Genomic DNA, 13166 nt, shown 5'->3' with positions numbered 1-13166 from the left:
CACGCGGGGTCCCTCCGGTCTTGGGATGCCAGCACCTCATCTCGGGGGCCAACGCCCAGGTTCGCCGAGCACCCAAGCGCCCAAGTAAACGGTGCCTCAGCCCAGGGCGTCCCAGCCCCGCTTCACACCATCCCTTCGCAGCTCCTCCACAAGACCGGCACATTGTAAAGGAAGCGGGAATTGCAGAAGGCGTGGTTTTCTTTTAGAAACCGGAGAAGACGATAGCGAGTCACGGCCCAGCCAATAGGAAATTATCTCCATTTCCAGGTGAGGAAATCGCGGGGCTCAAAAAGGGTGGCCGAGCTGCCGGCATCGTTCTCTCCCCGCCGGCCGGGACAAGAGCCCACGACACTCACGTGAGGAAGGTGGACGAAGGTGCGTGAGGGGACGGCCAAGAAAATGCCCCCGGACCCTGCCCAGCTGACCCAAGAGGCTCACCCCTGTCCCCGCTGAGCCCGGGCGCTGGGGGGGCGCTGAGGCGTTCCTGGCTGCTCTTCCCAGCAGACACCCCACCCCCGTGCCCAGCAGGGCTCCCAACATGACTTGTTTCCCCCCACCGGCTGCCCCTCGCCTCCCCTCAGTTTCTCTTCCTCTCCAGACTCTGGACACGTCCATGGACGGAAGCCCACCGGGCTCTAGATGTCATCGGGACCACTGCCATGGTCTGTTTGCCTCATTTTTTTTTTTTTATTAATTAAAAAAAATTAACTAACACAACATTTAGAAATCATTCCATTTTACATATGCAATTGTTTGCCTCATTTTTGTAAGACGGAAGTATGATTCACATGCATAAAAATGCCTGCTTTTTAAGTGTCTATCTCATGAGCTGGACCTTTAAACTGGCCCCTCCACCCTCCAGGCTGCAGCATCTGGCTTCTTTCACCCAACGTAATACTTTTGAGACTCATCCGTTATTGGGTGTATCCATAGTTTCTTTCCACTGCCAAGTAGTATTACATCGGACAGATTTACTACAATTTGCTTATCCATTCACCAACTGGTGGTCATTTGAGTTGCTCATAGTTTGGGGCTATTATGAATAAAGCTGCAGTGAACATTACATACCAGCCTTTGTGTGGACATGTTCTTTGCTCTTTACCAAAAGTGGCAGCTTTCTCTGTGTGTTTCCTGCCATTTACTGCAAGAAATAAGTATAAGCTTGCTGTTGATTTGATCAATTACAAAAGCCTGTCTTTCCCATGTGAAATATATATGTGTGTGAGTGTGATTTGTAGAACAAGGATTAGATAATCATGGGAAACCATAAAACGTGATGTGTAGACGGTTTTTCTGTAACTCCCTTACTATCTGCCAAGCACCTGGCAAAGCCAGGCAAGAACTTTTGTCGTCAATCCCTCACAGCTGCCTTGGGAGGGGACACTGCTGCTCTGCCCATTTCCTGGGTGGGAAACTGGGCTCAGGGAGGAGAAGGGCCAAGGCACCCCCAGCGTCAGGAAGCGGCAAGGCCAGGGCTCGGCCTGGCTCCCCCACTTGACTCTAAGTCCTCAAGGCCCCCCACCTCAGCTGGAGGATTCACTTAGCATCTTAGGTCTCTGAGACTCTTCCACAAAGTCCTGACTTCAAATATTCTGTTCCCACAGCTTAACAAAATGTCCTGGAAATGCCAACCTTTCATGCAAGGCAGCAGAAAGTCAGGACAGTAATCAAGGCGGGGGAACCAGGTGGGAAGCTTTCTTATCAATCTGCTGCCCGCCCCACTTACCCGCTTGTCCGAGTTTGGGGAACCACCTTGAGGGGCTTGGGCAAGGTCCTTTAAGTGGCCAAAGAAACAAGGACAACAAAGCAGCCATTAAATCGCTCTGCAGGAGCCCTAGGGAGGGACCTGATTTTGCTCCTGAGAGGCAGGGGGTGAAGGGGGAGGGAAGGAGGGCCCTGAAGTGGGGGTGGGGAGTGCCCGCTGGTGCTGCCAGGCCCATAAGCCAAGACAAATCCTCCAGCATCTGGGGTGCCAGAGGATGCCCACGGATGGAGAACAAGGAAATTAAAGTCAGATGTGTTTCCATAAGGTATGACTTTGCTCAGCCCTTCCTGGTACACCTCACTTGTGTTACTGGGTGTGGTGAGGTGGAGGGGGCTAGAAGGGGTCACCTGGAGATGAAGAAGAGTCTGAATTCAGTGTGAGTCAAGGCTACACAGAACAGGGGAGTGCTTGTGGCAAGCAGGCTTCCGAGCCCTTAAAGGTGGTCCTGTACGCATCGTAGGAAGGGCCTGTGGTTCCCCAGAGCACAGCATGGAACGTCGGCTGATTTGATCAAGGTCAGGGCTGGAAGAGCCAACAGATGCAGAACACCTGGGTGGGGCTGGAGACCACCTGGGGGGGGGGCTCCTGGGGGCGCCCATCAGCAGCAGAGCAGTGGGTGAGAGGTTAAGAGCCTGGGCTTGGCATCAGACTGTCTGCATTCCAAATCCTAACTCTTACTAGAGACCAAGAAGGCATTTTGTAATGAAAGGGGTCAATCCATCAGGAAACTGTAAAAACTTTAACAACAGAGCACCAAAGTACATGAAGCAAAAACTGATAGAAATAAAGGGAGAAATAGAGAATTCAACAATAACAGGCAGACACTTCAATAACCCACTTTCAATAGTGGACAGAACAACTAGGCAGAATACCAACACGGAAACAGAGGACTTGAACAATATAAAACCAACTCGATCCAACAAACGTCTACACAACACTCCACCCAGAATATACATTATTTTCAATGCACATGTAACATTCTCCAGCAAACCTCAACAAATATAAATGGCTCAAAATAATACAAAGTATGTTCTCAGACCACAAGTGGAATAAAAGTAGAAATCAGTAACAGAAAGAAAGCTGGAAACTCACAAATATGTGCAAATTAACATATCCCTAACAACAATAAGTCAAAGAAGAAATCATAAGGGAAATCAGAACATACTTTGAGATGAATGAAAATGAAGACATAACATAAAAAAAACTATGGGATGCAGCTAAAGCAGCACTTCAAGGAAAATTTATAGTTGTAAATGCCTGTATTAAAATAGAAGAAATATCTCAAATCAACAACCTAACCTTCAATCTTAATGCATTGGAAAAAAAGAGCAGACTAAACTTAGAGCAAGCAGAAGGAAGAAAATAATAAAGATTTGGTGGAGATTAATGAAATAGAGAATATAAAACAATAGAGAAAATGAATGAAACCAAAAGTTCTTTGAAGAGATCAGTAAAATTAACAAATCTTTAGTTGGATTGACAAGAATAAAGAGGGGGGGCTCAAATTATTAGAATCAGAAATGAAAGAGGAGGGGTCATTACTTACAGAAATGTCTTTATTATCCTTATTACCTTACAGACATAAAATCCTACTGCTTCGAATGATCAGCTGTGTAGCCTCAGGCATGTTACTTACCCTCTCTGTGCCTCTGTTTCTCAAAGGTTTCTGGAGAAGATTAAATGGAAGGATTCATGCCAAATACCTATTCAAACCCTGAGGGGCGCTTAATTACTCATCACCGCTCATCCAGTTGTTTAACTTCACTCTTTCCCTCTCCCTCCTCCAGCCCGTCCTGCTTTGTTGGCTCAACCTTCAAAATATATTCCAGAATCAGCGGCTTCTCACCTTCTGCACCACCACCCCTGCTTAGGCCATCCATCAGCTGCCCACTGGGTCATGGCCACAGCCTCCTCCCTGCTGCTATCCTCCCCCACCCCACCCCCATACAGAAGCCACAGGGATCCTTATGTCTCCATTCTCCTGCTCCGAACTCTCCAGAGACTTCCTGTTACATGAGGAATAAAATTCAAACTCTTCCCCACGGCCTACAGGGCCCTGCCTAATCCCCCTTGCCTGCTGGGCCGGACCCCCACTGTTCTTTTTATTCCTCAAACTCGTGCAGCTCCTTTCTGTCTTAGGGTCTCTGCCCTTGCTACCTCCTCTGCGGGACCCACGCGTGGGGTCCCCTCCCCGGACCCACGTGTGGCTGGCGCTTCTGAGTCACTGAAGCCTCTACTTACCGTCAGCCCCTGAGAGCACGGTTTGCTAACCAAGCATCCGGAGGAGCTCTCCCCTTCGCTCTCTCCCCAAATCCTGCTTTATTTCCCTTGCCCTTGCTTGTAGCTATGTGCCACCGTATTATGTGCATATCGCCTGTCTCCTTTCGTTAGAGTGAAAGCTCCACGAGGCAAGGGTGTGGTGTTGTCCGCTCCTGGGCCGGAGCCTGGCACATAGAAGGTGCTCAATAAACACGTGTTGAAACAGAAGAGAAAGCTCAGGAAGAAACCCACAGACAAATGGGGCTGTGTGTCTGAGCCAGGATGAAGGTGGCGTCTTCTTTCTTTATTCAATTTTATTTTGTTCTTTATTTTCTAATATTTTTATTTTTTGAAGGTGGCATCTTAAACCAGAGGGAGAAAAGCAGACTAGTCACCAAAGGAATTGGGGACAATTGGGAAGCCAAATTAAGTTGAATATGGTGTATTTATCATAAGCATGTAAATGCCACTAAAATAATCATAGAAGGATCTTTTCAAAATACATAAACCCACAAGGGAGAGAAGAATGGGAGAAGGGACAATGAAATTTTGGAAGTTACAAAGTAAATGGACAAGCAGTAACAGACAGAGTTAAAACAAGAAAGCTGTGTATTGGAGAGGCTGCAGGGAAGTACCTGAAACTGTTGAGCTGTGTTCCTGTGGCCTAAATTCTTGAAGACGATTGAATAAAGATGTAACTTTTCCAATGTGACTGTGGGATTGTGAAAACCTTGTGTCTTTTATCCAGGGTATGGACAGATGAGTAAAAATATATATATATGGATTAAAAGAATAAATAAATAATGGGGGGAACAAAGGGTAAATTGTATAGCTGGAAATACTAGTGGTCGATGAGAGGGAGAGGTGAGTGTATGGGATATATGAGTTTTTTTTCTTTTTATTTCTTTTTCTGGAGAGATGCAAATGTTCTAAAAAATGATCATGGTGATGAATACACACCTATGTGATGATACTGTGAGCCACTGCACGGGTGTGAACATTACTCAATAAAAATATTGAAAACAAAAAACAAGAGAGCAGAATCCAAGCTGATAATGAGAAGGGGAGAAAAATTAACCCGATTTCCACTGCAGAATCCTTAAAAGGCTCAGGAATTAGAGGCGCCTCTAGGAGGAGGCTTGACGGTGAGGTGGGGGGTGCTATAATAATTATTCCTATAATAAGGAAGACTGGTAGGAGACTGTTTAAAAGACAGGGCTTTTTTAAAAAAAGACAGCAGCAGCAGACTCCTAGCACCCCTCCAACTCTCCGCGCCTGGAGGGCACCCACCCAGACCCTGTCAGGAAACCAGAAATTTGCATCTGGGAGAGGGTGGAAGAGAAGGTCCCTGAACAGGTGACTACCAGGAACAGGAGAGAAGAGACGTCAGCGACAGAGGGGTTCCATGCAGCTTCACGCACCCACTGTGGACGTCGCCCAGCCCCCAGCCCCCTTCCTGCACCCAGCTCCGGGAGCACAGGCCAAGGCATGTTGCCCACAACACAAAATGAGACGCCCCTACCCCCGGGCCCCCACCCCTCAGCTTCCAGAACACCCAGTTCAGTGGGTAAAAAAGACAAAAAGAGACACTTATCAGGGCATATCCTCAGTTCGCTGAGGATAAGAGAAGATTCTAGAAATTTCTGTGGGGGGGGGGGGAAGGCAGGTCATATGCAAAGTACAAGGAATCAGAATGGCTTGGGACTTCCCAACTGCAATACCGAAAGCTGAAAGACAGCAGAGCGATGCCTGTAAGATCTGAAGAGAAACGATTTCCAACCTAAACTTTTCTCCTGCGTTGCTTATAGGAACACAAACTCTGGGACTTTATCCTAAAGAAACAGCAGAACTCCTGTGAGTTCTCATGGATATGTAGGTTCTGAGGTACACATATGTGCTGGTTTGAAAGGAAGTATGCCCCCTAAGAAAAGCCATGTTTTAATATAAATCGCATTTCCTAAAGTTAGAATAATCCCTATTCAATACTGTATGTTCGAAACTGTAATGAGATCATCTCCCTGGTTGATGTGATTTAGTTAAGAATGGTTGTTAAACTGGATTAGGGGATGACTTGTCTCCACCCATTTGAGTGGGTCTTGATTAGTTTTTGAAGTCCTATAAAAGAGGAAACATTTTGGAGAATGAGAGGTTCAGAGAGAGCAGAGAATGCTGCAGCACCACGAAGCAGAGAGTCCACCAGCCACTGACCTTTGGAGATGAAGAAGGAAAACGCCTCCCGGGGAGCTTCATGAAACAGGAAGCCAGGAGAGAAAACTAGCAGAAGATGATGCCATGTTTGCCATGTGCCCTTCCAGCTGAGAGAGAAGCCCTGACTGTGTTCACCATGTGCTTTCTCACTTGAGAGACCCTGAACTTCATTGGCCTTCTTGAACCAAGGTATCTTTCCCCAGATGCCTTTGATTCGACATTTCTATAGACTTGTTTTAATTGGGGCATTTTCTCGGCCTTAGAACTGTAAACTAGCAACTCATTAAATTCCCCTTTTTAAAAGCCATTCCATTTCTGGTATATTGCATTCCAGCAGCTAGCAAACTAGAACAACATACAAAGTCAGTTACTGCAGCACTGTTTGTTATAGCAAAAAGTCGAATCAACCCGTGTGACAGTCAAGGGGAGACCAGGAAGACCAACGAGGTACATTTATATGAGGGAATAAAGATGCTGCTGCTGAAAAGAACAAGGAAGCTCTTGATATATGAACACAAAAGGTCTCCAAAATAAACTGTTACGTGAGCAAGGCAAGATACAGAGCAGAATACATAAAGTCTCATTCACTTTAAAAGTTTTATTTTATAAATTTAGTAGATTGAAATGCTAGCGATCAATGAAAGGGAGGGATAAGGGTATGGCATATATGTTTTTTTTTGTTTTCTTTTTATTTCTTCTTCTGAATTGATGCCAATGTTCTAAGAAATGATCATCATGATGAATATACAACTATGTGATGGAAAAAAAAGTTTTATTTTAGTGTCAAAATCAGGGCACAGGACAAAAAAAAAAAATTCCTTTTTCAGAAGGCCAGGAGGGATGAGTTATAACCAGATCTCCTGCACAGGGAACGCTTGATCTCTCTGCCAAGACAGTAACCCCAATGTCCAAAGGCAGATTCAGGTTTTGGGAGAGCTGAAACTTTTACAATTTTGGGAGCCAATGTCATGAAAAAGAATGTAAAATTAAATACACGAATTTTCGCACAAATGTGAACACTTTTTAAACAAAGCAAAGAAGTTATAGCAAATTACAGATTTTTAAAAGCTAACATGTCACAAATATCACAAAATCCAGAAACATAGATGGTATTTCTGTTAATTAACTAACTGCCTCTTTAAATCATTTCTCCTACTTTTTGGGTATTCTCTTTGATTGTCCTTCATAGGAAATGGTTTTCCAGTGTCACTTTTGTAATATCTATTATAGGGAAAATAAAGAGAATGCAGACTTCTTTCTAACATGGTGCACTTATATACTGCATTATCAAGGACATTCCAGAGAATAGAACTTTCCATTTTAATAAGTATTGGTGAAAGCTGAGTGCTCTGCTTCCATCTTTACAGTCTTATGATTGGAAGCATTTTCTATTGTGCTGGTTTGAAAGGAAGTATGCCCCCTAGAAAAGCCATGTTTTAATCAAAATCCCATTTCATAAAGGTAGAATAATCCCTATTCAATACTGTATGTTGAAACTGTAATCAGATCATCTCCCTGGATGATGTGATTTAGTCAAGAGTGATTGTTAAACTGGATTAGGTGACGTCATGTCTTCCACCCATTTGGGTGGGTCTTGATTGGTTTACTGGAGTCCTATAAAAGAGGAAACATTTTGGAGAATGAGAGATTCAGAGAGAGCAGAGAATGCTGCAGCACCACAAAGCAGAGAGTCCACGAGCCAGCGACCTTTGGAGATGAAGAAGGAAAATGCCTCCCGGGGAGCTTCATGAAAGGAAGCCAGGAGAAGAAGCTAGCAGATGACGCCGTGTTCACCATCTGCCATTCCAGCCGAGAGAGAAGCCCTGACTGTGTTCACCATGTGCCTTCTCACTTGAGAGAGAAACCCTGAACTTCATCGGCCTTCTTGAACCAAGGTATCTTTCCCTGGATGGATGCCTTAGATTGGACATTTCTATAGACTTGTTTTAATTGGGACATTTTCTCGGCCTTAGAACTGTAAACTAGCGACTCATTAAATTCCCCCTTTTAAAAGCCATTCTGCCTTGAATAAGAAATGCAAGGAGCCAGTTGACAAAGGACATTGACAAGATCTAAGAGTAGAAGAAAACCCACTGTGGAAATAGAGAAAGGGTGAGGGAGAACCTAAGGAAAAAACAAATGAATACACAAACTCTTTCCAAAGCTTGTCAAGGAAAGACAAGAGCAGCAGAGACGGCAGAATGAGTGAAGAGCACCAAAGAGGTGAGAGACGAGAAAAACATTCTGGGGAGGAAGAGGCCTTGGCAATAGGGTGGCTGGCTAATAAATGAGAAGGGGAGTGAAATTAATGATGACTCTGAGTGGCAGAGATACTGAGCTGTTCTTTTAAATTGGTCTTTAACAAGAAAAGTAAAGAAAGGGGGCATAGATAATTAGCAAGTAATAAAGACCTTTAAATATAGATGTTGAAATAAACCAGTTAAGGGAATACTTGAAAACATGGCACAATATGTAAATCAGCAAGTCCAGATAATATGCACTCCACAACCTTAAGGGAATTAGTTAATGAACTTGCTGAACTACTGGCCATTATTTTCAAAGGCTCCAAGAGACCAGGGATTATAAAATGAAAATATTTGACCAGTCTTTTACCAAATAAAAAAAAAAAGTGGACTTAAAAAAAAAAAGCCATTCTGTTTCTGGTATATTGCATTCTGGCAGCTAGCAAACTAGAACAGCTATAGATCAGCTTCTGGCTCCAGATATTCAAACCTTGTTTCTCCCCCTTTACGTCCTTTAGAAGCACACAGATGCCTCTGGCATGTCTGCTGTAGGCCACCTTTACACCATGGCACCGTCTGGCTCTGCAACTTGGTCTCAGAAGAGCCCTTCCTTCAGCAGGACAGTTACTGATGTTGAAACTGCACATGGTTGTGACTCCAAACCACGTAAATAGACAAACCCAAACCAAATGTTTTCCTAACTCAGCCATGAGCTGGATCCAGAAAAAGCCCAGGGCCACTACAAGGCTACCTAACAGGAGGGGATGCAAGATTTACAAAAACATATGACTCCCCTTCCCAGGGCCTTGGAAGAGACCCAGGCAAGGAAGTGTCCTGTAAAAGTAAAGCTTCATTAGCTTCGAGGAGGAGGATCTGTCTCTACTAGAGAAATTCAAAGGCCTTTCCTGTCCTGGCCAAAACGTGTCTTTATATCCTCCAAATGAATAGCCTGAGAGATCCCCCCCAGATCCCCCCCAAAAAAAACACAGTATGAGAACGTAATGCCTTGGAAGCGGTATTACGAAGGGAAAGGTGTACAAGGAAAGGTGATGAGAAGTGGTACCCAATTCAGAAAAAAATTTACTGGGCTTCTTACCTCTCACTGTAAATCACAATCAATTCCAATAAAGGGTTAACTGCTTAAAATGAAGCCCTTAGGAAACAAAACAAAAAAGAAATACAGGTGAATCTCCATCTGACCACTGGTTAGGGATTTTTTTCCTAGGACAAAAATCCTTTTTCCAAAGGACAAAATCACAGAGACTGACCTTCGGCCAAATGAAAATTTTAAACCTAAAAAAAGAACAAATGAAAGAAAGAAAAGAAAAAGGCTTAGAAAAATATAAGGCAGACAATTTGGGGGGCGGTGGGCGGGGCGGACGACTCCTTGCAACAAATATGGCAGACGAGGGCCAAGTGTCCTTTACAAAACTGTCCTTGCAAATCAGAAAGACCCCACAAGAGAAACAGGAAAAAGCCGTGGAGAAATTCACAGGTGACAGCCAATAATGAGGAAACTATAAAATGTTCAATCTGACTATTTATGCAGATTAAATCTTAGTTACACAGATGAAAAGAACCAAAAGACAGTCTTCACCTATCAAAGGAGCAAAGTGTAACAGAGAATTGATCACATTTGCTGCAGCTGAGGTGGGGAGCCTCTGGGGGCATATTCGGGAATATAAAAATATTCATTTTCTTTTGTCCCAGTAATTCCACTTCCAAGAATCCATTACAGGACATTGTCAGAATTGCAAGAATATTTCTATAGAAAATTTTCATTGCAACCTTGTTGACAACTGGAGGGAAAAATGCAAATAAGAAGGAGCAAGAGGATGGAGCGAAATCTCCTCCCTGGCTGTGTGGATATAGCTGCTCGTGTTCACAGGAACCTGGAGAAAGGTGAGGGGGATGCACACCTGCCTTCCCGAGAAGGCAAGAGAGTGGGCATGAGGCCAGGAGAAAAGATTATTCACTCTTCCTTTGTATGCCTCTGAGTTTTAACTTGCCATAATTAACACAGTGTATTTGCTTTTGTGATTAGAAAAATACTCCAGGAGCTAAGAAAATGCCCACATACAAAAAGAGATGAAACCAGGCCTGCCTTCCCTCTCAACCCAGCCACAGTAAAACGAATGAAGAAAACAGTCTTTATTCTCCCAGGGCCAACAGTGGCCCCTCTACGGCTGTGACTGGTACGAGCGCAAAGCACTAGAACATCAAATCCCTCAATTAAATTTACTCCTAAATTAAAAGCCCAACACCGACTACTTCACCTATGTCTAGGAGACTGGGGAGGGGGCCACGGTGGGGGGCGAGGCTGGGGCTTCCCTCCCTGCAGGTCACCACCACACCCCTGCAGGAACATGCGGGAACTCATGCCCATCTGAAATACCTCATGCAAACTGTTTCATAGGAAGAAACTCAGATACTCGAGTGTGCGCCCCACAAAAGACAAGCTCTAGTCTTGGTCCAGTCTTGGACTGCGACTGAGCTGCAGGGCACTGCGACCAGGTGAAAGCACGGCCTGCTGAGACCTCGATGCCAGACCTCTAGCCTCTAAAACCACGGGACAATAAATTCTTATTATTTAAGCCAGCCCATCGTGTGCTATTTGTCACAGCAGTCTCGGCAGACTGAGACAAAGCATAACTGACAAAGCTTAGCCTGGCTATTTAAGAAAGACATACAGTCATGTACAATCTCCTCACCACGTAGGCCAGTAAAGATAAAATAAAAACAATAAATCCCAGTGTTGCCCAAGCTAAGGGGAAAAGGGCATTTATGTGCATATATATACACACATACATATATTGCTTTAAAAAATGCCATTGAATTGTACACTTAAAAATGGTTAAAGTGGCAAATTTTATGTTACCACAATAAAATTTTGAAACATAATAATGATTTTTAAGCCTTAGATGGTAGAATGCCAAGAAAGGAGGAGACCTTTAGGATTATCACATCCAACCCTCTCCTTGATTCTTAAGTAAACCAAGGTTCAGCTGATTTTGCTTGTCAAATGCCACGCAGTTTTTAGAGGCAAAAGCTATGATTCTGATCATTGTATCTGTTCTTCTATAAACACTTACAGTCTTCACAAAGCTAATATTTTCTTTGACCCTCTCCCAAGCCAGATGTTTCCAGGTGAGAAAACTGAGGCTCAATGGGGCTGAATTATTTACCCAAATCATCCGGCGATGGCAGAGGGAGCATGGCCTGCCCCTGAATTGAAAGCAGTCAAAATGGGAAATTTTATATTGCATACATGTTACCCCATGTATCAAAAATCAAAATCAATCAATCATCCAGCTAGTAATGCCAAATCCCAAGTCCTTTTCAGCCACCCTCTAGGCCGTGTGTCTCAAGCACAGAGCCTGATGCGCGGTGGGCACCCAACAGTTGGCTGGGTGAATATTCAATAACTAGGAGAAAAGCGGAGCAAATCACGGTTGATCAACAAGACATGGCAAGAGGCTGATACACGGAAGTCCACCTGAGACCCTCATGCAAGAGAGCCAGAGGTCTCCTCCACCTCAGAGAGGGACCCCTCCCCCCCACCCCGTCCCCAGCCTCAGTCACCCAGAGCTGCCTCACCTGATCACCCCCCTCACCAAATCCAAATCCTTCACCCAGGCCTTCAAGGTCTTACCATCTGACCGAATCCAGCATGCTGGCCTTTGCTGGGCTCTTCCCTGCACCCCACAGAACCCTTCTCAGGCTCGGTTTCCACGGAATGCCGGTCCCCCTTTTTCACTCCCATCAACCCCAGTCAGAAAGTGCAGTGGCTGATCTTTTCCTGTTTTGCGTGGTTTTTTACGGGCCCCTGTCCAGCCCCTTTCTGAACCCAGGGGTCTTGAGTTCCCGGAAGCCCTTGGAAAACAGCCCCTGGAGGCCGTCCCTTGGAGCCCATGCCCTTCTCCTCCTGCCCCCAGCCCCAGCCCAGCCCCACACCCTCAAAAGTCAGGATCCCAGGTTCACTGTCAGGCAAAGTCCCTTTTCTCAGCGACCAAATTTCTTCATATGTCAAAGAAAAGCAGTGAGGGGAGGGGGACTGAGGAGGAGGAATTGGATGAGAGAAATATGACAGTAAAAATAACTTCCCAGGTGCAAAAGGTTTTTCCATGAAAATTCTCACCAGATATGTCCAAAGCCCCTGCTGGCTGGTGCACTGTCAACTGTCCTAACAGGCCCTCCGGCATGTCCTAGGCTAGGGCGCGCACACTTACCCCTTTCCTCCAACAAGTCACGTGACACACCCTCGTACCAGGCACTGGAGGCGCTCTAACCCGTCAGCAACCTGGGGGACTCACTTAGGTGTTTCCAATTTTCTACCCGGATGAATGAATAGTGCCGCAAAGAACAATCTTGTGTAAGTGTTTATCTTTGCTGCATAGGTATTTCTGAAGATAGGTTCCTAGGAATGGAATTACTGGCTTAGAGGATGCACACATTTTAAATCCTGATACTTTTATTAGTCGGGAGACTTTATATGGTAATTGGTCATTCTCCAACTTTAACTGTATTTAGGCTTTTCCTGGGGAATTTGTTTACAGGGTGCAATCTTGACACACCATGGGCCTCCCCGTGTTCCACCCCAAACATTCCCCTCCACGGAGTCTGGGGAGAGGCTCCAGAAGCTGCTTTGTCATCTGGCTCTGCTGCAGGCTAAGGGGAGGAAGTCTTTCCCC

Source organism: Tamandua tetradactyla, chromosome 1 (assembly GCF_023851605.1).
Source record: "Tamandua tetradactyla isolate mTamTet1 chromosome 1, mTamTet1.pri, whole genome shotgun sequence".
Classification (NCBI taxonomy): domain Eukaryota; kingdom Metazoa; phylum Chordata; class Mammalia; order Pilosa; family Myrmecophagidae; genus Tamandua; species Tamandua tetradactyla.
This window is presented reverse-complemented; position numbering follows the sequence as displayed.